This window comes from Humulus lupulus, chromosome 5 (assembly GCF_963169125.1).
Source record: "Humulus lupulus chromosome 5, drHumLupu1.1, whole genome shotgun sequence".
Lineage (NCBI taxonomy): Eukaryota > Viridiplantae > Streptophyta > Magnoliopsida > Rosales > Cannabaceae > Humulus > Humulus lupulus.
In genome coordinates, this window is record NC_084797.1 from 165190950 (window position 1) to 165213744 (window position 22795).

At 42.0% G+C, this 22795-nt stretch overlaps 1 long non-coding RNA gene and 1 pseudogene across 1 annotated transcript; one reads left to right on the plus strand and one right to left on the minus strand.

Annotated features, from left to right (window-relative positions):
• Nucleotides 1-4023: 4023 nt before the first annotated feature.
• Nucleotides 4024-5093, minus strand: LOC133833820 (uncharacterized). Its single transcript, XR_009893145.1, has 4 exons — nucleotides 5065-5093; nucleotides 4864-4926; nucleotides 4581-4646; nucleotides 4024-4259 (listed from the first exon to the last, which is right to left on the minus strand). It is a non-coding gene; the product is annotated as an uncharacterized LOC133833820 (long non-coding RNA).
• Nucleotides 5094-19789: 14696 nt separating this feature from the next.
• LOC133779642 (cytosolic sulfotransferase 15-like) lies at nucleotides 19790-20681 on the plus strand (annotated as a pseudogene).
• Nucleotides 20682-22795: the final 2114 nt, after the last annotated feature.

Here is a 22795-nt window from a genome sequence, read left to right on the forward strand (position 1 = left end):
TTCTAGAAGATAGATTAGATCTCTACTAGTAGAAGGGGATAGTAAGGAGTTGTCAGTGGACCTGATCAAGTTAGCTATGGAGGACTTTGATATGATTTTGGGCATGGATTGGTTAGCCAAGTATAGGGAAACCATAGACAGTAAGAGGAGGACGATGATATTTGAGCCGAAAGGAGGGGACCCAATTATGTTTGTGGGTGTTGTGAATGGGCATCACATTCCTATGATCTCGACACTGAAGGCTAGAGACCTATCACAAGGAGGTTGCATGGGATTCCTAGCTAGCGTGGTGGATACCGCTAAGGGTGTACCTGTTGGACTAAAAGAGACCAGATTTTTTGTGAGCTCCTAGATGTATTCCCAGACGATCTTCTGGGGTTATCGCTGCATCGTGAGATTGAGTTGGCATCGAGAACAATTTAAGTATCTAGAGCACCGTACAAAATGGCATCGGTAGAACTGAAGGAGTTGAAGGTACAACTACATGAGTTACTTGACTTGAGGTTCATTAAACCTAGTTTCTCACCTTGGGGTGCACCAGTGATATTTGTGAAGAAGAAGGGTGAGAAATTGAGGATGTGCATCGACTACAGGGAATTGAACAAGCTGACTATCAAGAACAAGTATCCACTGCCAAGGATCGATGATTTATTTGACCAGCTGTAGGGTAAAATGGTGTTCTCAAAGATTGATCTTCGTTCTGGTTATCACCAGCTGAGGATCAAATAGGAGGATATCTCGAAGACAACCTTTCGCATGAGAGACGGGCATTATGAGCTTTTGGTCATGTCATTTGGATTGACCAATGCCCCAGCAGCATTCATGGATCTGATGAATAGAGTATTCAATGATTATTTGGAAAAGTTTGTGATTGTCTTGATCGATGATGTACTGGTCTACTTTCAGTTAGAGATAGAGCACAAGCAGCACCTCCGGTTCGTACTTTAGAGGTTGAGGGAGAAAAAATTGTATGCTAAGTTCAAGAAGTGTCAGTTTTGGTTTCCTCGTGTAACATTCTTAGGTCATATTGTGAGTAAGGATGAGATTATGGTGGATTCGGTTAAGAAAGAGGTAGTGAGGGATTAACCAAGGCTAAGGAGTGCCTTAGAGATTAGGAGTTTCCTTGGTCTCGCCGGGTACTATCGGTTTTTTGTTGAAGCATTCTCAAGAATCACAACACCATTTACAGAGTTGACATGCAAGAACTTAAAGTTCGTGTAGTTAGACAGATGTGAGAACAGTTTCCAAGAGTTGAAGCGGTGGTTGATCACTGCTCTGGTATTGAGTCTTCCTTTAGATTAGGAGAAGTTTGATGTTTATTGTGATGCATCGAGACAGGGGCTAGGTTGTGTTCTTATGCAGGCTGGGAAGGTGATTGCTTATGCTTCACGACAATTAAAGAAATATGAGCATTGATACCCTACTCATGATTTAGAGTTGGCGGCTGTGGTGTTCTCACTGAAAATGTGGCGACACTATCTGTATGGGGGGAAGTGTGAGATCTACAGTAATCATAAAAGTTTGAAGTAATTTTTAACATAGAAGGATCTGAATATGCAACAGTGACGTTTGTTAGAGCTGATGAAGGATTATGATTGTGATATTCTTTATCATCCAGGGAAAACCAACATGGTAGCAGATGCTCTGAGCCGAATAGGCCCATGATAGCTTTATAGCTTAAAGCAGATATCCAGGGAATCGGCAGAGGATATGTGTAGAGTGGGGATAGAATTTGTGGTGGGACAGTTAGCCAATATTACTTTACAGTCTACATTTCTGGAGAGGATAAAGGAGGGTTAGTTGGACAGTCAAAGAGGACGATTCAAATATTAGAGGATATGCTACGGGCATGTGTACTATATTTTGGGGGATCCTGGAGCAAGTATCTCCCCTTGATTGAGTTTTCATACAATAACAGTTACCAATCGACTATCAGAGTGGCTCCATATGAGATATTTTATGGTAGGAAGTGTAGATCACCCATCCATTAGGATGAAATGGGTGAGAGAAAATACTTGGGCCTTGAGCCAGTTCAAAAGACTAGTGAGGTTATTGAGAAGATTAGAGCTCAAATGCTCACATGACAGAGTAGAAAGAAAAGCTACTCAGATCTGAAGTGCAAAAACGTAGAGTTCCAGGTGGGAGACTGTGTCTTTCTCAAAGTCTCATTGCTGAGAGGGGTGAAAAGGTTTGGGAAGAAAGGAAAGTTTAGCCCTAGGTTTGTTGTGTAGGGAATTACTTATACAAGATCTTATTTATTTTCACGTAAATCATATATTAAAAGAATTAATACAAGAAAACCTAGAACATGTTTCTATAATTTAATTTAAACAGAGATAATGATAAGAACATTTACATTATATGCAACATAATGAATAAGTCATTCCTTCAGTTTCTCTAACCCTTGTATTTTCTGTCGCAGGGTATCACCAAGAAACTCAACCAATCTTCTAAGTTCTTCACAGCCTTCCACATTATCCTTAGAATAACCTAGACTAGAGTGGGAAACTATCAACACATGAGATAGATACAGAGAGAGAAGAAGAGAAGAGAATATAGAGGCTTAGAAAATGACGTTTGTTGTAGAGAGAGTCTAAAATCCAAAAGCATCAAACTTGATATTATGTTCATATGTTTTCAACTCTCACTTAGCATTCCTTTTAAAGGCTCAATTAGGTCACTTATTTAATTAAAAAATCAATAAAATAATTGGTAAATTCAGCCCTTAGGTCGAAATTCTCACGGGCAATGGGCCTGTGAAATTTCTCATTTGATTATAAGCCAGTTGGACTTAAATTTAAGGCCCGTATTACTTTCTATTGATTAATTAATTAAATAATTATTTACATCCTTTATCAAATTAATTATTTATAAATTGAACCAAGATTTAAAATTATTTATTAATTTAGACACCAATTTGTCTTAATTAATAAATTTTCCATAAAATCTCTATTCTTCTCTAAATTGTATAACTCTGTGAAATTATCCAAAATTGACTGGGTCAACTTTGATAATTTTGATTGATGATTAAATCAATTAATTGAGACTATCTAGATGATTTTATCCAAGGTACTGTGGGAACCATGTGCCTATGAAATCAAGCTCCAATAAGTTATCATAAATTTAACAAATAATTTTACTAGCTTATTAATTACTCGTGACTCCACTAAAGACGTGGAATTGCACTCTTGAATTCATAGTACGCTCTATAACAAATATAGATACGTTATTAATCATCCATTGTTACAACCATAATTATCACTCAATCCTCTATAGACAGTCTAAAGTGAGATGGGACTAAAATATTGTTTTACCCCTTATTATATTTTATCGATAAAACACTTAGTTCCTTGTAAATGATATTTCAGTAAACTAATATTAATTACTTAAATGAGATATCTATCACTTAGCACCTCGAACTAAACTAAAAGGAAATCATCGTTTTACTTCTTTATCGGAAGTTATAGATGTTCATATCTATGATTAACACTCTCACTAAATTATACTACCGAGTTCCCAAGATGTAAGTATGGGCTAGTCCGTAGGGTACACTACAAGAAAAAATGATTTTAATAACATCGAAAATGTGTTATCAAAACATACGATAACACTTTCTGATGTGTTAAGACTGACTATGTTATCGTAGGTCAGGGTACTTTACATAACATTTTATCAGTGTTATACAGATGTGTTATTGTACTGTCAACAATAACACAATTTCTGTGTTATTTTAATATATAGATAGGTGGTTAATTATGTTATTTATAGTCGATTATATAACACTTTTTTTGTGTTATACTACACTTTAGTATAACACCTTTTTTTATGTTATACTACACTTTAGTATAACACTTTTTTTGTGTTATACTACACTTTAGTACAACACATTTTTTGTGTTATACTACACTTTAGTATAACACATTTTTTGTGTTATACTACACTTTAGTTATATTAGCTTAGAGAAACATAATCTTTTTTTACTTACACAAAACTAGGAAAACAAATATGAAAGTTGAAGCCAAATAAGGTAACATAAATAGATTTTTATTAATTAATCAAATGTAATTACAATATTTAGTCTGCTAGTCTAGGCTTAAGAAATCATATTACAACATAATTTATGCCCAATTCAGATTCCTTTATCACTAAATACAAAACAAGAAATGTATACAAAAATTAGTGAAATACATTCTTCCATTCTAAAGGCCTCAACTACAAATGTTGTCAAGAATTGCTCCAAAGAAATCATCTCAATATACCTGCACATTGTAAAAAAAAGTCCTTTTATTATTAAGAACATAAGACTTAAGCTAGTTTCCACCTGTAAGCATATAAAGTTTAAATGAACTTTGTAATAACTCAAAAACTTGACGAAACAACAGGGTATAGCAAGATGTACTACCATGCAAAATGACTGAAGCAACAAAACATGCAACTTAAAACAATAAGCTAAGAGATGAACGGAGAGAAAATTCCACTGCCAAACAGAGTACTCTATCAATACCTAAAACTTAATGAAAATGAAAGAAACATTCAGCAGCATAATTCTAAAGCACAACAGAAGACTTTCTTCTTTATACCTTGACAAGGGCTGATGAAAGTCATCTTTTTATTGGTAGTTCGTCTTCTAACATGGTCATATCAGCCTATTAAGAAAGAAAAATCTAAGCATATGAATTTCCCACAAAACAAACTATATAAAATAATACTATAAAAATCCCTACACTGCCAGACTATCATTTACAACTTAATATTAAGATGCTGTAAACTAAAACAGAAAAGAAGTTAATTACAACTCTAAACTAAAACAGAAAAGAATTAGCTATTGCTTTCATATTGGAATGAAAAATGTGATTAACTTACATAGGATCCTGTAGATAGTTACCTCTCTAAAAGTTTCATTGTAGTTGCCTCATCCAACACATCCTTGCATTCACATAGAAAAGCATAGAACTCTTTTATTATTGATCAGTACTTTGAACTATGCATGAGAAATTTCCCAAAAAACAAAGGCCAAGTTTCTGGGATCAAATTCATAAAAATCAAAAGTTTTGAGAACTTTACCTAAATTTGACCTCAGATTTTCTGACTCCCTAATTGCCAGCACTCTTCTCAAGTTTTGGCAAAAATAATTATGTAACTTAAGAACTGAACAAATGAGCAAATGAGAACAAAATCTGTGAATCTCCTCTTGCAATGGTGAAGAACAAATGAGCAACAAGTTGATCATGTACAAACAGATACGAATCAAATTTATTTTTAAGTTATACACCACATACCAAAATCTGTGAATCTCCTCTTGCAAAGGTGAAGAAACTCGGCGTATTTCTGAGCTCCCTCGTTTGTCTTGTCAAGCTGCAAGACCAAAGGTCACCTCGTCATGATCCCTGCAGATTTTCCAATCCAAATTCCATTATATATCCTTACTAAAACAAAATAGTAAATAAGAAGAAAAAAGATACAAGAAAATTAAATGATAAAAATAGTAAATAAGAAAAAAACAACTAGCCTTTGTTTACTTTTGATTATTAAACTAAGCAAGTTAGTTAATTGAGGGTAGATAGAGATGAATAATAATAATAAAAAAGAAGAAGAAAGAGCTACATGAAAAAGCTGAAAAGTAATAGACATAAAATCAGCAATTGATTATGCACTCAGAATGTTACTTACTTAATTACCATTGTAGTTAAATCTTTACACCTATATGTTTCAGTTGATACCAATTCAAAGACAGCTTTTGTTACCAACTCAAATATTGCTTTTGTTACAAAGACAAAATACTTATAAAAACAGAAGACAAGGCATCATCAAGAGAGGACCATAGCAGGCTTTAAACATCATAACCCTAAAACTACACAAATAATATAGATACTATCATCCTATATGCAATCTATGTCTCAATGGCTATAGAATATTTAACTCAACCCTCTCGGATCTCAAAATAAAATCATAAATCATACAATAAATGACCAATAAATTGTAAGCATTAAACACAAACCAGTAGAGATTAAGAATAGAAGAAAAAGAATAAAGTTGCACTTAATAGAAAATTAACAAGATCCAAAGTGACTACATTAAACCCTAGAGAAAAATGTTTAGTTCATGGAAAACAAAGCTAACACAATAAAATAAATGTTATCATCTTTAACATCCAAAACATGAAAAGAAATTAAAGAAGAAAAATGCAGAAAATAAGCTTAGCTGTCAAGAACTCTCTAAAATTCGTAATTAAAAACCTAATTTTTAAACCTAATCTCTAATGTTTTTAAACCTAAATAGTATTTTTTTTCTCTTTAGGGAGCCGCATCGTGACACTGGTTGTTTCATGCCACGATCTGTGTCTTCAAAATTCCCAGGAGGTTTGCTCTCTGCCACTCATCATGTTGTGATCCTAAAGGGCATGCCACGACATTAATTCATGCCAAATTTGAGTAGTTTCTTACATTGCTAGAGCCGCGACCCTTAAGCCCATGCTGCAACTCTAATTCTATTTTTTCAGAATTTGACCATTTTAAATCCTTCCTTCACCTACTTCATCAAAAACTTCTTCTAACTCCTCCTTAATACCAATTTGACTTGAGCAGCCACCAAAATCTCCATTTTCCATCATTTCTTCTTCTTTTCGTGTTTTGCTCAAGATTCATAGCACCGACCTACAACAAATACGAACACAAGCGTAATCTTGCATAAAACAAACAAAATGACTCAAGATTACCACAATAACACATCCTAAAACGACACTAAAATGGACTTATCAAACTCCTCCAAACTTACTCTTTTTTCTCCATCGAACAAAGGACAAAAACTCACATGAAAAAACTCAGAACCTAAAGAACCAACACAACTAAATCAAGCCAACAAAAATAATTCACGCCTCAAGCTATGATGACTAACACACTTATATAATCTTCAGGAAAATCAACTTATAATCCAGAATTTCAGTCAACACATTCTTCCAATTCACATAAGTCCAAACAAAAATAAAAGCTCTCAAAATCATGATTAATAAATAAAATGCATCTGAATCAATTCATGCTCACCAATTTTTTTTTCATTACAATCAATTAATATAATTATCGCGTAAGCTTGCTATACTTACTAATATCCACTAATGTAGACAACAGTTCGGTGCTTTCATTGGGAGCAAGTTCGATTAGTGCTGTTGCAAACTTCCAACTATGGTGACTACTCGGTCCAGGCATGGTAACGAGACAGAACAACATGATGGGCAGGAGGCTCATCATACTACCATCCCTGGTGAACAAGTTCCTGAAGCCCAGCAGCGGCCAGGAAAGCATCCGGCTGGCCAAGATGATATTGGTAGTTCGGCGCCCCGGCTGCCTAATCCGAACCCATGTTATTATACTGCGGTGGAGATGGAGAATGCTCAGCTGAGGAGCCAGTTAGCAACAGCTAGTCAGCAAATCCAGGATATGCTGGCCCGACTACCCCCTCTCACAACCGGCATTAACGTCGGAGAGAGGCAAGGCGAGGCTCCTAAGTCTCGTCGGGGTAACCGGTCCAAGCATAGCCGTTCAGATAGACTTCCTGCAGGCAACTCCACCCCTTCATCACACTGACAAGAGCCAAACTTCGAGGAAATGCCTAGGGCCGGACAACAGCAATACAACCGTTCGGTCAGGACGTCGACTCCTAGCTCCCAACCATCCTCGAGAACGTCCAGGGGAGCTCGAGGAAATTCTCGAAGGAGATCCGGGGAGGGCTCGCGATGTCAGCCCGTCCCCGACGACCGTCCTGCGCCTCGTCCAAATCGCCCGACGCAGGACCAGCAGGTTGGCAGGGCCGAAAGGCCCTCACCAAACTTGATCCATCCAGACGGAACTAGGATCGCCTCCCCAGTCAGGCATCCTCCTTCTCCAATCAGATATCAATCTCCTCCTCGGCCCGTCTGAGACATCCCAGCCTATGGGAGTAGTAGGAGAAACCCGCAATCAGCTGGACCTTCCTGACGTAGCAGGGCGCCAGGGGAAAGCTCAGGTCATCACCACCAAAGGCGGACTCCAAGCCTATCAAGCAAGAGCCACTAGACCGGCAGTCGCCGGAGTGATCTCTCTGGGGGAGATCTGCGTCAGCGTTTAAGTTCGGCACAAAGTCACCAGACCACCCAGGGAGGTGACCTGCGAGATCACCTCAACTCTCATAGAGGGGACAGAGCAGGAGGAGATGGCCAGGCTCGCTCAGGGGGGGCCCTGTCCGAAGTACGTAATGGAGGGAATGTCCCAAATAACCTATCTCAAGATAGGAGGGGCAATAACCCACCAAATATGTACAGTGGATCCGGAGCTGTTGAACAGCCCCAGAATAACCAAGGATATCAGGACCAAACCCTCGAGCGCCTGACTCAGAAGGAGGAGATGATGAGGAAGCTCCTATCAGAAAAAGAAAAAGACGAATATGATTCAGGGGACGAGATGGAACTCTTCGCCCCCAATATAGCAGCGACGGCATACCCATCTGGTTTCCGTATGCCTCACGGGTAGATCAGGATGTCCCTCCTCCCGTGGTCGGGGGAGAGATATCCACCATCTCTGGAGGTCCGCACATGGCTGGCACGAGCAGAGGCGCCCAAAAGAGATACGTGAACGAACTAAAGGCTCATAACGGAGTGGAGTTCGTCCCGGAACAGCGTCAGTCAAAGCAGCAGCGATTGGAGAGGCAACCAATCATTTTTACGGAGGAAGATGCAGGCCATGTCCAGTTCCCTCACAATGACCCCTTGGTTGTAGCAGTCCAGCTCGCCAACCGGAGAGTGAGGATGGTACTAATAGACAACGGGAGTTCGGTGAACCTCCTATTCCGATCCACCTTAGAGAAGATGGGTTTGACTCTCGCCGAGCTAAAGGCAACCTCCATGATGCTGTATGGTTTTTCGGGAGAAGGATCAGTGGCGATAGGGACGATCGAGTTGGTGATCACCCTAGGAGAAGAATCTCGGACAGTCTCCAAACTACTCGAGTTCGTGGTCATAGACTGCTACGCTGCCTACAACGCCATTTTGGGCCGACCTACGCTCATAGCCTTCGAGGCCGCCACGTCCATTCAACATCTCGCCATGAAGTTCCCTACTTCAACAGGAATCTGCACTATCCAGGGCGATCAGCTCGCTGCCAGGGAATGCTACAACATTTCCATGAAGGGAAAATCTAAACCCAGGCAGCTGGCAATGGCCATTCAGAGTGAAGAGGAATCTCAGGAACCCTTAGTAGATCCTGAGATTGAAAAACCTCAAAGAGCCAAGGGGGAAAATGTCGTCTTAAGTGAGAATATTGACCCCCGAATAGGCGAGGACAGATCCGAACTCCAGGCGATTGAGGAGCTCGAGGAAGTGAACATTGACCCGCAGAATCCGTCACGGACGGTCAGGCTCGGGAAAAACCTTTGCGGCAAGAGGAAGGCGGAGCTGACTACGTTTCTGCGGGATAACTTAGATGTATTTGCCTGGTCCCATGAGGACATGGTGGGGATTAGCCCGAGTGTTATCATGCACACGCTTCATCTGGATAAAAGCATTCCTGCCAAGTCTCAGAAGCAAAGACGTTTAGGAACAACCCGGGCTGAAGCCCTAGAAGAAGAAGTAGCTCGGCTAAATAAATGTGGCTTTATCCGTGAAGCCAAGTTTTCAGTCTGGGTCGCAAACCCTGTGCTAGTTCCAATGCCTAACGGGAAATGGCGGACCTGCATCGATTTCTCCGACCTGAATAAAGCCTACCCCAAGGATTATTTTCCATTGCCAAGGATTGACCAGTTGGTGGATGCCACGGCGGGGCACGAGCTCATGTCCTTTATGGACGCGTACTCAGGCTACAATCAGATCACGATGAATCCGGCGGACCAGGAACACACTAGCTTCATGACCCCAACTAACGTCTATTGTTACAAGGTCATGCCGTTCGGTCTGAAGAACGCCGGAGCTACCTACCAAAGGCTAGTAAATAGAATGCTCGCGGACCAGATCGGAAAAAACATGGAAGTGTACGTTGATGACATGCTAGTCAAGTCAAAGACTGCCGATAACCATGTTTCTGACCTGGGAGAATGTTTTAAGATACTACGGGAATATGGCATGAGGCTCAATCCACAGAAATGCACTTTTGGAGTCGCGTCAGGGAAATTCCTGGGGTTCATAGTCAATACATGAGGAATCGAGGCAAACCCCGACAAGATCAGATCATTGCTCGAGCTTCCTTCGCCCAGGTCGCGGAAAGATGTCCAAGGCTTGACAAGAAGGGTGGCAGCCCTTAACCGGTTTATTTCCAAGTCCACCGATAAGTGTTTGCCCTTCTACAACCTGCTCTGAGGAAACAAGAAATTCGAATGGACAGTAGAATGCGAAAGCGCATTCCTCGACCTGAAGGCACATCTGGCTGAGCCGCCCGTGCTATCCAAACCCAAGGCAGGAGAGCCTCTTTTTCTCTATCTAGCTGTCACTGAGGATGCAGCCAGTGTCGTACTGGTGCGAGAAGAGGATCAAGTTCAAAAGCCAGTCTACTACATAAGTAAGAGACTTCTCGGGGCGGAATACCGATAACCACTAATGGAAAAATTGGCGTTCTGCCTTATTATGGCCTCGAGAAAGCTCAGGCCGTACTTCCAGTCCCACTCAATACATGTCATGACCGATCAACCTCTAAGGAAAGTTTTGCAAAAACCTGAAGCATCGGGACGTTTGTTAAAATGGGCAGTCGAACTCAGTCAGTTCGAGATTTTCTACACTCCGCGAAGTGCTAAAAAAAGTCAGGCCCTGGCTGATTTTGTGGTTGAATGCACGGGATTCCAGGAGGACCCAGCAGAGGAATCATCCTGGATCACCTCACCCCAATCGTTGTGGAGGATCTTTGTGGACGGTTCATCCAACGAAAGCGGCTCCGGGGCTGGAATCATTTTGATATCCCCCGAGGGACATAGATTCCACTCGGCGCTGAGGTTCGGGTTCAAGGCCTCCAACAAGGAGGCCGAATACGAAGCTTTGTTAGCCGGGCTAAGGATAGCCCAGGAGTTGAAGGCGAGCTCTGTCCAGTGCTTCAGTGACTCCAAGCTCGTGGTAAACCAGGTTCTGGGCGAATATCAAGCGCGGGGTCCCAAGATGGCCGCCTATCTGGCAAAGGTAAAAGCTGAGCTGTCCGCATTTGAGGGAGGATCGATCGAACAGATACCTCGGGAACAGAACGCTAATGCAGATGCTCTTGCCAAGCTCTCCACCTTCGGAGAGATGGAGACCTTGGGGTTGGTACCAATAGAATTCTTGGAAAAACCAAATATAGAAGGAGACAGGACAGAGGTCGAGATGATCGACACTAGGCCGACCTGGATAACCCCCATCCTTGAATATCTCGTCGAGGGCAAGCTGCCTGAAGGACGTAATGATGCACGGCGAGTCCTATATCAAGCTCCGAGATATACGATAATCGATGGTGTATTGTACCGGCGCGGCCACTCCCTACCTCTCCTCCGGTGTGTTCTTCCAAGTGAAGCAAAGGCCATCCTGCAGAAAGTGCACGAAGGATTTTGCGGAGACCACACTGGGGGGCAGAGCTTGGCCTTAAAGGTTCTCAGGCAAGGGTATTACTGGCCAACTCTGTCCAAAGACTCGATCTCATACGTGAAGAAGTGCGACAAGTGCCAGCGATTCGCTGCAGTTGCCCGAGCTCCTCCAGTCGAGCTGAAGATGATCTCGTCCCCATGGCCGTTTGCCATTTGGGGGATAGACTTGGTTGGCGCCCTCCGCACTGGAAAAGGCGGGGTCTGTTACACTGTGGTAGCCATCGACTACTTTACTAAGTGGGCTGGGGCAGAGTCGTTGGCAACGATAACGTCCAAAAATGTGCTTGACTTCGTGGTTAAAAGCATCATCCGTTGATTAGGCATGCCTAAGAAAATCGTCTCCGATAACGGCACTCAGTTCGACAGCGACCTGTTCATCGAGTTTTGTGAAAGACATGGAATTATAAAAAGTTTCTCCTCCGTGGCCTATCCTCAGGCTAATGACCAGGTTGAAACTGTCAACAAGACCCTAAAGGCAAGCCTCAAGAAGAGATTAGATGAAGCGAAGGGGGTCTCGCCAGAACAGCTCCCCCAGGTCCTATGGGCTTACCGGACCTCGCATCGGACTCCTACGGGTCATACTCCCTTTTCCCTAACCTTTGAGAGTGAGGTAGTCCTCCCCATGGAAATAAATTTTCTTTTGCATAGAGTCCAGTCTTACGACCAAGATCCAAACCACGAGCTCCTACGCCATTCCCTCGATCTAGTTGATGAAAGGCGAGAGGATTCGCAACTCTAGCTCGCCCATTATCAGCAGAAAATCACTCGCTACTTCAACACCAAAGTCAAAAAATGCGCCTTTAGCGTGGGCGACTTGGTCCTAAGGAGAGTTTTCCTCGCCGGAAAAGATCCTAAAGATGGAGTTTTGGGACCAAACTGGGAAGGACCATACCAGGTCATCGAAGTCATCAAGGAGGGAACTTATAAGCTAGCTCGACTTGATGGAGGGGCGGTCCCGCGAACTTGGAACGCCATCCACTTAAAGAAATATTATCAATAATTCACTTGTAAGGCTTGGAAGGCCACTTTTTGTGTATTAATGAAAATCAACTTTTTATGCATATTTGCAAGTGTAATATAAAGTAACCACGACAGACCCTTTCCCAGTTACTTGGGGGGCATATGGTACCTGGATATAACCAGGTCTCCTTAACGACTTAGAAGTTGATTCATATCGATTGACCGTTGTTTTCTTAAAAACGTGAGATACTGATAAAGGTTAACGATAACTAAGTCCTATCCTGGTTTTAACCGAGTCATAAAACTTAGAAGTTGATTTAAATCTATTGATCGTTGTTCTTCTTAAAGAGCTCGAGATATGGATAAAAGTTAACGCGAACTAAGTTTTCAAATTAAGTTCCTGGTCCTAACCAGGTCATAAAACTTAGAAGTTGATTTAAATCTATTGATCGTTGTTCTTCTTAAAGAGCTCGAGAAATGGATAAAAGTTAACGCGAACTAAGTTTTCAAATTAAGTTCCTGGTCCTAACCAGGTCATAAAACTTAGAAGTTGATTTAAATCTATTGATCGTTGTTCTTCTTAAAGAGCTCGAGATATGGATAAAAGTTAACACGAACTAAGTTTTCAAATTAAGTTCCTGGTCCTAACCAGGTCATAAAACTTAGAAGTTGATTTAAATCTATTGATCATTCTTCTCCTTAAAGAGGTCGAGATATGGATAAAGATCATCATAAACTAAGTTTTTGAAAAGATTGTAACCGAAATACGTAAAGGCAAAAAGAGAAGATCAATTAAAAGCGTAAAAGCAAATTGTCTCGAGGTGAAAGCACCTCATGCAAAGGTTACATAAAAAAAAAAAAAAAAGAGTGTTATATTGGGGGGGCACAAGAAAAGAAATGCCCTAAGCTCCACCAGGTGGTCCTTTGGAGGTCGCCGTCTCGCCTTGCTCAGCTGCGCCAGAGCCATCCCCGGGCTCCGAGGGCGCCTCTTTATCAAGGCGAGCTTGGAACTTCACCAGCTAGCGCACCCAGAGACTCGCCGACATGAAAGAAAAGTCTGCGTCTGGATTGTAGACCCAGCAATGGTAGAACAGATCTTCCATGGACTTTTCTGAAGTTGTCCGCTCGGCCTCCAGGGCATCCTGTGCAGCCTGGACCTCAGTCTTCGCAGCGTCTAGGTCCGTCTTCTAGGTGGCAAGGGAGGACTCGAGCTCTTGGATCTTCGAACGGGATTTCTCCAACTCGACCAGAGAGGCTACCAAGGCATCCTTGGCTGCTTGCAGGGTAGTCTGGTGCTCATCCTTCATGTCCCCGAGCTGAGTTTTGGTCTTGACGGTGCTCCGGTGAAGGGCGACAACGCTCTGCAAAGATGGAAAGACAATTGCCTTAGGAAAAAGTAGGGCAAAGAATAACAAAGTAAAAAACCGCAAAAGTTAAGGTTGGCTTACCATCATGGCCATGCCTAGTGAAGACTCCAGCACGCCCACCGGGCTCATTGTCTCGATGGCCCGGAGCTCCTTCTCGGTGAACTTGTATATATGGCTGACGGCGTAGTTCGCCGACTTATACACCATTCCCCGAAAGGCCTCAGGGATTTTCTCCAGGTCCTGGGGATTGACTGGTATGCCCACATCGGAGGATACGATGGCCGAAGTCTCGACCTCCGTTACTGCGTCCCGGGCGGTGAGTGGAACTCGCGGAGCTGGTGGAGGCATATTGCTTCCCCCTGCAACAGGAAGGACCGCTCCTGCGACCTGTGCAGCTGGGGCTTGGTCCTTCTCCTTTGCAGGAGACTTGGTGGGGGTCCCGGCGGCGTTCTTGGACGTCCGGACCCTCTTCATTCTTGGCCCAGCTGAGGGGTTCCCCCCGAAGACCACACCTCACAGGCTTTCCTCGGGCTGAGACATCTCGTCTGTCAAAACAAAAGCATGATTAGTAAGAGTTAGCAACCATACAGATACAAAAACCAAGGGGTAAAAAGTATATGAATACTAAGGGAATCCTACCCCCCGAGCTCGGGGAAGAATCTAAGTCAATCACTTCCCGAGCTGGTGCAAGTTCTGGGCCCGAGTCTGACTCCGGGCTAGATTCGTCTACATACTGCCTAAGCCCCGGAGCTACGTCACCCCTCCGGAGTGATGGCCATGAGCGAAGGTTGGTCCCATACTCCTCGAATAGGATCGACCTAAAGGCTAGGGTGTTATCTACTACTACGGTACCCCTAGGTCGGCTATCTTGGTAATCCAGCATAAGCCGGTCGATGGAATGGAGCAGGGTCATGTTCAGGTCCGGATCCCTTCGGTGACGATGGACGATCTGCCTAGGATTGAACCTAGCCAGCCGGGGGCTGCTGTGGCCCTATCTAGACTCCTAAACAAATAAGGGTTACCTTGGCCAGAAGGACCTGCGGCTGCTCTGGATTGGGTCCTCTCCTCGCCCGTCACCGGGGCGATCTCCAAGGTCCGCTTCTTGTTCCTCACGAGCAGAACCTCGTCGCCCTCGTCCTCCTCATCTTCGTCTTCCGCAACCTCCTCCACGATGATGGGTCTGGTGTCGCGAGCTGGGGGAAGCCCCCGGGGCCTCCTAAGGTTTAAAGTCTGATTCGGGAAAATCAGCTTGCAGGCTATCATCGTCTCGTCTGTTACGAGCACGCGATAATCCTTCTCGCTATGGGGCAAGCTCGCCAGCGTCTCGTATTGGGCCCCGAGGGTCACGGATTTCTCTGTCCTCGCAAAGATGGCTGCAGGAATAGCCTAAGTCAGAAAGGGGTACGGGAGGAGCTAAAACGACACTTAACTTATGAGCTAAGGAGAAAAGATACTTAAGAGGATGATTGAAGTAGTGGAGCTCGCAATTCCTGAACCCCGTCGACATGAAGAATTGATCCTTGAAGTCGTTGGGGTGGCTGGGCAGCTCGATGACCGCAGCCGTATTGGGGAATCGGGTTAAGTAGTAAAGCCCGTCGCCTCGCCCCCGCTGGTCTGGGCTGGCTTTGAGGCAGAAAAAATATAAAATATCTGCAGGAGTGGGGACCTCCCACTCGTGCTTCTGAAACAAATACTTCAACCATGCGAGCAAGCGGTAGGAGTTGTGCGGGAGCGGAAATGGTGCCAACCTCACATAATTGAGGAAATCAGCAAAATACTGATCCAGTGGGAGGAAGGCCCCCGCCTTAAAATGTTCGCCGCTCCAGGACGCGAACGATTCGTCGAGCGGCGCACAGCTCCGCTCGCCATCTGCAGCAGGTCGGGCCACCACAGACGCCTTCCCCAGCGCGATGTTGTGGGAAAGGAAGATCTTTTTGATCTTCACCTGGTCGGTCATTTTAGAGACGATCCTCTCCGCCTCAAAAAATGCATCAGGAGCCACCTCGAGCTCCTTCTCCACTGCCGGCCCAAAGCGGGGGATCGGAGAGTCCGGCATCACCGCTTTGCCTTTGTCCTGCTGGGAGGCCGAGCTTCCAACGGTCTTCTGTGGGGAATTCCTTTTTGTTGCCATCTGGTCGCCTAACAAACAAAAGAAAACATTTCAGAAAAGGCGACCCAAGCGTGAGGGGAAAATCAAATGTTATTTGCACGAGCTGAGGTAAGCCTAGCCCGTGGAGAGTGAGACCACGCGGTTCTATGAACACGCGCCTGTGCTCCCAACAGATCCCCGATTACTCGGAATTCGTGTGTCAGGAGGGTCAGGATAGAATTTGCCTTGGGGGGAAAGTTTCAGTAGGAAAAAATTGCAAAACCGCCTGTGAGGCGTGTTCCCTAAGTTACTCGGTTTTGCACCCCAAAGTTCCAAACCTCCTACCCAGAAATTTTCCCCAGAAAAAGCATCCTAAAAACCATACTCTTAAGTGATTTCCTACAGCAAAGATACCCTAACCTAAAAAGGGCTTTCTCCCTCCGTGTCTACAAAATCCAGTAAACCCTTGCATGCGGCTACAGTAAAATTTTTACCTAAGCTACAGTGACATATATTTTCAAAACGCACATGGTCAGGAAACTTACAGTGTTTGGCTGGGAGGTGGATAAAGGTATCACCTTGATGAAAGCTGCGTCGGTGCGTTGGCTTCCAAAGCTTTGAAGAAATCCGTGCGTCTGAGCTTCTTGAACGCTGAAAGTAGCAGCCACAGAGAAGAGGGTTTGTTCTTCTGAAATGAAGAGAGAAGAAGGAGAGAAGTTTGGAAAAATTTCGAATGAAAGGGTGGCCCATGCGTAGGGTGGCCACCCCCTTTATATACGTGAAGGATCACGTGTAGATGGTCGTTGGATGACCCTGGTGAGGGATCCAAGGCCCTCCACTCGAAATACGAAACGACGGCTAGGCCTAGGCTAGGCCATTAAATGCGGTTCTCATAAGACGTACCGTCACCAACCACGATGTTCCACGTATCAGGCGCCTGCGTAAGAGGTGGAATGTGAAGAGTCCATGGGGAAGCCTAAAAGCCCCTACTGTGGTCCAATACGACGTGGCATACCACGAGCAGGGACTTGGGGGGCAGATGTACGCCCTGATTTTACCACGGGCTGATTAGTAGTCGGAGCTGCGACCTAATCATGATTATCCCATGGACATCCCCAAGACCAGAGCTCCCGTCAAGAGGTCATACCTCTTTAGCTCGGGATAACCCAAGGCTTTGCCAAGATTGCCTAGGACCTGCGTCCGGACTCTGAAGGCTGAAGGTCGAGTTAAGTATCCAGCTAGTGGTACGATCTGGATATGGAGGCTATGACCCTTTGTAAAGTCTGCACGTGCAAGGTAAACGTGCATATATCAGACATCACGTGTCTGATATCCCCCTGACTTCTCGGACACGCAGCAGGAAAGTGCGTATTTAGACACCCACGACTGGGTTGGGCCGTGCGGCCCATTATCTCCTTTCCTATTGATTTGACAACACTTATGTGTCAGGTTTAGGAATTAATCATGAATGTCACAGAGTTGATACGATAGGTAAGAGGGTCATGAGATGACCTTCTTACCAACTCCCAGGTGCCTTCTCCTATAAATATGGAGACCCTGGGAGATAATAAGGGTTGGACTCTCAATTGTAAAAAAGACTCTGTAATCAAATGCCCAATATATATCAATAATACTGACTAGTGGAGTAGAAGGATTTTAACCTTTGAACCACTTAAAAAACGTGTCTTGAGTCACCTCTTTCATTCTCTAAGATCATATATCTGGTACGGTTCATTATTAGCACTAATCTCTTTCTCTTCTTCTTCTTCTATTTACCTGTTGGCGAAGAACTGCGTCAACAAATGCTATCGTCATATATGCAATCTATGTCTCAATGGCTATAGAATATTTAACTCTCCCCCATCGGATCTCAAATTAAAATCATAAATCATACAATAAATGACCAATAAATTGTAAGCATTAAACACAAACCAACAGAGATTAAGAATAAAATTGCACTTAATAGAAAATTAACATGACCCAAAGTGACTATATTAAACCCTGGAGAAAAATGTTTAGTTCATGGAAAACAAAGCTAACTCCATAAAAAATAAATCTTATCATCTTTAACATCCAAAACTTGAAAAGAAATTGAAGAAGGAAAATGCAGAAAATAAGCTTAGTCGTCAAGAACTCTCTAAAATTCGTAATTAAAAACCTAATCTTTAATGTTTTAAACCTAAATGGTATTTTTTTTCTCTTCGGGGAGGCGCGTCGTGATACTGGCTGTCTCATGCTGTGGCCCATGTCTTCAAAATGCCCAGAAGGTTTGCTCGCCACTCATCATGCATCGACCCTAAAGGGCATGTTGCGACATTATTTCATGCCATATTTGAGTAGTTTCTGACTTTGAAAGAGTCGCGGTCCTTAAGCCCATGCCACGACTCTAATTCTATTTTTTTTTTAAAGAATTTGACCATTTTAAATCCTTCCTTCATCAACTTCATCAAAAACTTCTTCTAAGTCATCCTTAATGCCAATTTGACTTGAACAATCACCAAAAGCTCCATTTTTCCACCATTTCTTATTCTTTTTGGGTTTTACTCAGGATTCATAGCACCGACCTACAACAAAGACAAACACAAGCATAATCTTGCACAAAACAAATAAAAAGAATCAAGATTACCACAATAACACATCATAAAAAGACACTAAAATGAAGTTGTTGCATACCATTATTTGCATAGGACTCGAGGTAAGAAAACTGGCGCATGCACCAAGTGGAGGGCATTGGCCCTGATTATCGATTAAGGTTATGACTATGCCTTGTATTTTTTTAAATTTAATTGTTAGCTTTGGATATGCTTCTATTATTATAATTGTTTGTAATGATCGGTTATCGTTTGTGATTGATCGGTTGAAGGTTGTTATCTGCAATATACATGCATAATGTAGGTCGTTATGGCATGGCCATTACAGGGGTGCCATATGCATCTATTCAGCATGAGCCGTTATACTTGTTGAAAGATCAACATGAATTTGATTGTGATTTATAAAGCATTCATTTGACATTAATGCTTATCTGAATACCTATTTAACTTAATTGAGTTTTCTTACTGGGCCTTGGCTCACGGGTGCTTTGTGGTCCAGGTAAGGGCAAAGGAAAACTAGACCAGCCATGAGTTGGAGAGATCTAGAGGTGGCGTGTAAATACTCAGCCTGCTCGGCCACCACAGTCGAGATACTTTTGGATAACTTAGAGCGTTAGCATGATTTTGCCGCTTAGTTCGGCTATTTTTGTAAATTTTATTACCAATGTATTTTTGTTTAAGACTTTTGGGATCCCTTGTAGAAGTTTAAACCTTTTTAATGAAAATTTTATCTCCATTGACCAAAAAATTTAATACCAAAACTAATGTTTAACTTTAATTACACTTTTGAGTCCAAATGACTCGCTTAACTAGTTAAACATTACTTGTAATACATAGTGTAACAACCCTGCATTAGTAGGGCGCTATATCAGCTACAAGACATTTTATAGGATAATATATATAATGTTATCCATGACATATATATAAATATATATAGGTGAATGTATGCACGTTATGCATTAAAAAATAATTAAAAGCCAAACATTAATAGAGGGCCAAATAATAGAGCACCTATATGTAAATGGGTGTATATAAAGGGTATGTAGGTTATATATGCATATATCTTCAATTGATCAAATTTGACAATAATATATGATGTTGAACAACAACACCAACAAGTCCACAAAAAGAAGATAAAAGAAGCTCCGATCAAAATGAAGAAGATGAAGAAATAATGGCTCTAGTTTCCCAGCTTCCTCAAGCGAAAGCATGGAGAAAACATGGTCTCTTCTTATTCCAAGATTTTTGGTGTATACAAGAACGTATTCCTAACATCATCGGCTTTCAAAGACATTTCCAAGCTCTTGACCAAGACATCATTTTTGGGCTCCCACCCTAAATCAGGAACCATTTGGGCCAAATCTATAATATATTCCATTGTTAATCGCCACCACTATGCACCATCCAACACTCATTCACTTACTACAAACCCCCACGACCTCTTACCCATCTTAGAGATGCAAACCTATTCTTCATTAGCTGACGATAAGAATAATATATTTCAAATTTGTTCATCTCCTCGACTCTTTTCCACCCACGTGCCCTATGCTTCCTTGGTTTATTCACCAGTCAACCATTATAAATGTAAAATCGTCTACATAGCTCGAAACCCTCTTGATGTACTCATTTCATTTTGGCATTTTGTTCAACTTTTACCAAATAGAAGTGATGAGCCTTGGATCATGGAAGAATTCATAGACCAGTTCTACATGGGTCGTATTGGTTTTGGTCCAATTTGGAAGCATCTTTCAGGGTATTGGAAAGAGAGCTTAGAGAAGCCAGAAAAAGTGTTGTCTTAAAGTACGAGGAATCGAGGAAAGACTTCACGGTTCAAGTAAAAAAGCTTGCTAATTTTGTGGGATTTCCATCTCCGTAGAGGGAGAGAGCCAATGTATCATTGACCAAATATCAAACTTGTGCAGCTTTAGCAGTTTGAAAGAGTTGGAGTTGAACACACACGGTAAAGACACCCTAATCCAAATTGAAAACAAGATGTATTTTTGGAAAGGGGGGGTTGGTGATTGGGTTAATCATCTTAGTCCAATCATGGCTAAGTGTGTGTAAACCATGATGAAGGAGAAATTCTTTAGTTCAGGTTTAACGTTTGATTAATGAACCAGTTATCGCTATCTGGCCAGAAAGATTGATTAATATATATGACCACTTTATAAAAATGGAAAATTTTAGCTCATGTTAACTATAAGTCTTCTTTGAACTTCGTTTGTAATAATGGAAATGCACTTGTATTAATAAAAGGGTTTATACCATTTGGAGTCTATGTGTTTTAGCTTAATTCCACGATGAACCATTTCTTTTAAAAAAAATACTGTTTTAGACTCTATGTATTGTCAAATGGTTAAAAATAATCCCCTCAATCCATATTTAATCAAAATATTTTCAAATATAACTTCATATAGATCGATTCCAGTTGGTTATCCATACATTTCTCAAGTAGATGACCCCATAACTAATGCCTGAGGGCAAAAATATTTTGATAGAAGTCAGATTCAATGGACCATTCAATAATTTGTTTAATAATATTTTATTAAAATTTTAATTAACTTGAGTGGGTCAAAGAGACATTATATATACATTTGTTTTTTTCTCTTCCCATTCCCCATGTGACCGAGTTCCCCCATTCTTTCTCATCCTTTCTTCATTCTTCATCATCTATTTAAACGCAGTTGACACCCAAAGATAACCAGTCAGCGTCGTCACCATGGAAGAAGACCTACCGGCCATTGACTTTAGCCACAGGCCGCCCAGAAAGTTTTGCAGTTGGCAAAGATGCTAGCCACCAAAGGGCAGCCTCTCACTCGATCGCCATCGTTTGCCTATAGTCGCAAGTCAAAGTTTCGGCGTGATGTGGAATTCAAAGTCGGAGATCAAGTCTTCTTAAAGATATCTCATATGAAAGGTGTGAAGCGGTTTGGGAAGAAAGCCATGCTTAGTCATCGGTTTATAGGTCCTTTTGAGATATTGGACAAGGTGGGAACAACTGCATATAGATTAGCCCTGCCGCTAGCTCTAGCAGATAGCCACAATGTGTTCCACATCTCAATGTTGCATAGATATGTATTAAACCCCTCTCACGTCCTCAAGTACGATACGATAGCACTCCAGATAGATTTGAGTTTCGAGGAACGACTGGTTAGCATCCTAGATAGAGGGATGAAGGAATTACGGTCTAAGAATATTTGGATAGTCAAGATCCTATGGAGTAATAGTTCTGAACGGGAGGCAACGTGGGAGTTGGAGGAAGACATGTTAGCCCGGTATCCAAAATTGTTTGGTAAGTAAATTTTGGGGACTAAATTCTTTGTAGTAGGGGAGAATTGTAGAGTCCCTGAATATTTACTTAGCTAGCTAGATAGTAGTAGTAGTAGTAGTAGTTAGTATTAGTTTGTAGTATGTTAGTTACCATGGATTTTGGTTCAAACCGGGACATAGTTGGAAACTCATTGCAACAGTTATGGATTTTATAAGTTTAACGTATAGTTTAAGAATATTAATTATAACATAAGGTTTGATTAATATTGTTGGTCATAGATATATATTTATTATAACCTAAGGTTTAGATAGAACCAATAAGAGTGTGACACTTGTCATAATTATGATTATTAAGGAATTAAGTATTTTTGATGGATAATTTTAATAAAAGAAAGATCAAGAAGCTCTAAAACCTTCCAGCAGCTGTTAGGATCGAATTATGACTCAGTCAAAGTTGTTTATCCAATTCAAATTATGCTGAAAAAGTGCAAATACGTGTTTAATATATCAACGTATGCCGATATATCACAGCGTAGGGGCCAATATATCGCCTATGAAAGATACGGAAAACACGTCGACTTTGCACGAACGATTGAACGAGGCTCAGGAATACAGGGGGAGGCGATATATCGCCTATAGGGGGCGATATATCGACTCCATGTATGTATTTTTGAAAGTTTGATTTTTGAATTTTAAAAATACCCTTAACCACTTAGACTTGCCTTTGAACGATTTTGACCGAGTTCTGGGCGTCTGTAGAATGAAAATTCAAATATTTTTCATTTTATAATCATTTATTTATTCAAATTAAAAGGGGTTAGTTTCACTCCCTGAACTCTATAAATGGGACCTAGTGCTTAGCCATTTTATTCATTCTTCAAGCATTTGATCAGAGCCTCCAAGGTGCTAGTATTACTATAGAGAGATACACTTAGATTTTGGGTTAAAGCTTTGTC